The sequence below is a fragment of the Panulirus ornatus genome, chromosome 2, assembly GCF_036320965.1.
Source record: "Panulirus ornatus isolate Po-2019 chromosome 2, ASM3632096v1, whole genome shotgun sequence".
NCBI lineage: Eukaryota > Metazoa > Arthropoda > Malacostraca > Decapoda > Palinuridae > Panulirus > Panulirus ornatus.
This window is the reverse complement of record NC_092225.1, coordinates 91,267,169-91,272,168: the sequence shown is the minus strand read 5'-3', so window position 1 is coordinate 91,272,168 and position 5,000 is coordinate 91,267,169.

The following is a 5,000-nucleotide window of genomic DNA, read 5'->3' as shown; positions in this document are numbered from 1 at the left end:
TCTTGTCTTACGCACTTTATTTACCTCCTTCCAAAACATCGTTTTATTCTCCCTAAAATTTAATGATACTCTCTCACCCCAACTCTCATTTGCCCTCTTTTTCACCTCTTGCACCTTTCTCTTGACCTCCTGCCTCTTTCTTTTATACATCTCCCACTCATTTGCACTATTTCCCTGCAAAAATCGCCCAAATGCCTCTCATTTCTCTTTTACTAACAATCTTACTTCATCCAACCACTCACTACCCCTCTAATCCCACGCTTCTCATGCCACAAGCATCTTTGCGCAAACCATCACTGCTTCCCTAAATGCATCCCATTCCTCGCCCACTTCCCTTACCTCGTTTACTCTCACCTTTTTCCATTCTTCACTCAGTCTCTGCTGGTACTTCCTCAAGCTCACTTACTCTCACCACTCTCTTCACCCCCACATTCTCCCTTCTTTTCTGAAAACCTCTACAAATCTTCACCTTCGCCTCCACAAGATAACGAGCAGACATCCCTCCACTTGCACCTCTCAGCACATTAACATCCAAAAGTCTCTCTCTCACGCGCCTATCAATTAACACGTATTCCAGTAACGCTCTCTGGCTATCTCTCCTACTTACATACGTATACTTATGTATATCTCTCTTTTTAAGCCAGGTATTCCCAGTCACCAGTCCTTTTTCAGCACACAAATCTACAGGCTCTTCACCACTTCCATTTACAACACTTAACACCCCATGTACACCAATTATTCCCTCAACTGCCACATTACTAACCTTTGCATTCAAATCACACATCACTATAACCCGGTCTCGTGCATCAAAACTGCTAGCACATTCACTCAGCTGCTCCCAAAACATTTGTCTCTCATGATCTTTTTTCTCATGCCCAGGTGAATAGGCACCAATAATCACCCATCTTTCTCCATCCACTTTCAGCTTTACCCATATTAATCTAGAGTTTACTTTCTTACACTCTATCGCATACTCGCATACCACAACTATTTCCTTCCTTTGCTCTTGTCATCTCACCAATCCCTGACTTTACTCCCAAGACATTCCCACACCACTCTTCCCCTTTACCCTTGAGCTTCGTTTCACTCACAGCCAAAACATCCAGGTTCCTTTCCTCAAACATACTACCTATCTCTCCTTTTTTCACATCTTGGTTACATCCACACACATTTAAACACCCCAATCTGAGCCTTCGAGGAGGATGAGCACTCCCCGCGTGACTCCTTCTGTTTCCACTTTTAGAAAGTTAGAATACAAGGAGGGGAGGGTTTCTAGCCAGCCCCCCCCCCCCCTCCCGTCCCCTATAGTCGCCTTCTTCGACACGCGGGGAATGCGTGGGAAGTATTCTTTCTTCCTGTGTCAGCGAGGTAGAGCAAGGAAAAGAATGGACCAACCCACCCACATACACATATATATATATATATATATATATATATATATATATATATATATATATATATATATATATATATATATACATAAACGCCCACACACGCACATATACATACCTATACATTTCACGTATACATACATATACATACACAGACATATGCATATATACACAGGTACATATTCATACATGCTGCCTTCATCCATTCTCACCGCCACCCCGCCACACATGAAATGACACCCCCCCACCCCCTGCACGCGCGCAAGGTAGCACTAGGAAAAAACAACAAAGGCCACATTCGTTCACACTCAGTCTCCACCTGGCATGTATAATGCACCGAAACCACAGCTCCCTTTCCACATCCAGGCCCCACAAAACTTTCTATGGTTTACCTCAGACGCTTCACACACACACACACACACACACACACACACACACACACACTTGGGTTACCTGTGAATGCGTCACGGTGAGAAACGTTAATCGCTACACCACGGGAGTCCATATATATATATATATATATATATATATATATATATATATATATATATATATATATATATATATATATTTATTTATTTATTTATTTATTTATTTATTTGTATTTTGCTTTGTCGCTGTCTCCCGCGTTAGCGAGGTAGCGCAAGGAAACAGACGAAACAGTGGATCAACCCACCCACATACTCATGTATATACATACACGTCCACACACGCAAATATACATACCTATGCATCTCAACGTATACATATAAATACACACACAGACATATACATATATACACACATGTACATAATTCATACTGTCTACCTTTATTCATTCCCCTCGCCATCTCGCCACACATGAAATAACAACCCCCTCCCCCCTCATGTGTGCGAGGGTAGCGCTATATATATATATATATATATATATATATATATATATATATATATATATATATATATATATATATATATATATATATTAGTTTGCGTGATCTCGCATATGTATATGAACACGAGGTAAATGAATCACGATAAGTTCCCAAGTGCACTTTCGTGTAATGATCACATCATCTGGGACAAGAGTGAGGTAAAAGACGTAGAACTGTCAGTTATGTATACGTGGACGTGTCGTAGGTAAGATGTCATTGGAAAACGAGCGTTACCGGATGGCGGTGTTATGATTGGTGGTGTTCGGGTTCTGGCAACATGCCTTTCATAAAACGTTTCTTACGTGCACAGGAAGGGACAAAGCTATCAAGTTTGTGAAACGTAAGGGGCAAACCATGGAAAGGTCAGTGGGTCCTGGCTGTGGAATGGGGAGCTGTGGTTCCGGTGCATTACACATGATATCACACTTGAGTGTTTAGCAAATGTGGCCATTCTTGTGTGCATGGGTATATATGTACGTGTCTGTGTGTGTATATATATATGTGTACATTGAGATGTATAGGTATGTATATTTGCGTGTGTGGACGTGTATGTATATACATGTGTATGGGGGTGGGTTGGGCCATTTCTTTCGTCTGTTTCCTTGCGTTACCTCGCAAACGCGGGAGACAGCGACAAAGATGAAAGCCGGCAAGGTTTGGATGGTATTGCAGTGGAATTTATCAAAAAAGGGGGTGACTGTATTGTTGACTGGTTGGTAAGGTTATTTAATGTATGTATGACTCATGGTGAGGTGCCTGAGGATTGGCGGAATGCGTGCATAGTGCCATTGTACAAAGGCAAAGGGGATAAGAGTGAGTGCTCAAATTACAGAGGTATAAGTTTGTTGAGTATTCCTGGTAAATTATATGGGAGGGTATTGATTGAGAGGGTGAAGGCATGTACAGAGCATCAGATTGGGGAAGAGCAGTGTGGTTTCAGAAGTGGTAGAGGATGTGTGGATCAGGTGTTTGCTTTGAAGAATGTATGTGAGAAATACTTAGAAAAGCAAATGGATTTGTATGTAGCATTTATGGATCTGGAGAAGGCATATGATAGAGTTGATAGAGATGCTCTGTGGAAGGTATTAAGAATATATGGTGTGGGAGGCAAGTTGTTAGAAGCAGTGAAAAGTTTTTATCGAGGATGTAAGGCATGTGTACGTGTAGGAAGAGAGGAAAGTGATTGGTTCTCAGTGAATGTAGGTTTGCGGCAGGGGTGTGTGATGTCTCCATGGTTGTTTAATTTGTTTATGGATGGGGTTGTTAGGGAGGTGAATGCAAGAGTCTTGGAAAGAGGGGCAAGTATGAAGTCTGTTGGGGATGAGAGAGCTTGGGAATTGAGTCAGTTGTTGTTCGCTGATGATACAGCGCTGGTGGCTGATTCATGTGAGAAACTGCAGAAGCTGGTGACTGGGTTTGGTAAAGTGTGTGAAAGAAGAAAGTTAAGAGTAAATGTGAATAAGAGCAAGGTTATTAGGTACAGTAGGGTTGAGGGTCAAGTCAATTGGGAGGTAAGTTTGAATGGAGAAAAACTGGAGGAAGTGAAATGTTTTAGATATCTGGGAGTGGATCTGGCAGCGGATGGAACCATGGAAGCGGAAGTGGATCATAGGGTGGGGGAGGGGGCGAAAATTCTGGGAGCCTTGAAGAATGTGTGGAAGTCGAGAACATTGTCTCGGAAAGCAAAAATGGGTATGTTTGAAGGAATAGTGGTTCCAACAATGTTGTATGGTTGCGAGGCGTGGGCTATGGATAGAGTTGTGCGCAGGAGGATGGATGTGCTGGAAGTGAGATGTTTGAGGACAATGTGTGGTGTGAGGTGGTTTGATCGAGTAAGTAACGTAAGGGTAAGAGAGATGTGTGGAAATAAAAAGAGCGTGGTTGAGAGAGCAGAAGAGGGTGTTTTGGTTTGGGCACATGGAGAGAATGAGTGAGGAAAGATTGACCAAGAGTATATATGTGTCGGAGGTGGAGGGAACGAGGAGAAGAGGGAGACCAAATTGGAGGTGGAAAGATGGAGTGAAAAAGATTTTGAGTGATCGGGGCCTGAACATGCAGGAGGGTGAAAGGAGGGCAAGGAATAGAGTGAATTGGATCGATGTGGTATACTGGGGTTGACGTGTGTCAGTGGATTGAATCAGGGCATGTGAAGCGTCTGGGGTAAACCATGGAAAGCTGTGTAGGTATGTATATTTGCGTGTGTGGACGTATGTATATACATGTGTATGGGGGTGGGTTGGGCCATTTCTTTCGTCTGTTTCCTTGCGCTACCTCGCTAACGCGGGAGACAGCGAAAAAAAAAAATAATATATATATATATATATATATATATATATATATATATATATATATATATGGAAAACATGTTTACCAACATGTTTAAGTTAAGACACCATTTGGTAAACACGTTTACCAAATGGTGTCCAAGCTTCGTCTCTTCGATGTATATCAACTGACTTATATTTCTCTCTTGTGTCCCACCCACATGTGGATGTGGGTGGGACACAAGAGAGAAATATAAGTCAGTTCATATACATGGAAGAGACGAAGCTAGGACACCATTTGGTAAATGTGTTTACCAAATGGCGTCTTAGCTTAAACATGTTGGTAAACATGTTTACCATATATATATATATATATATATATATATATATATATATATATATATATATATATATATATATATATATATATATAT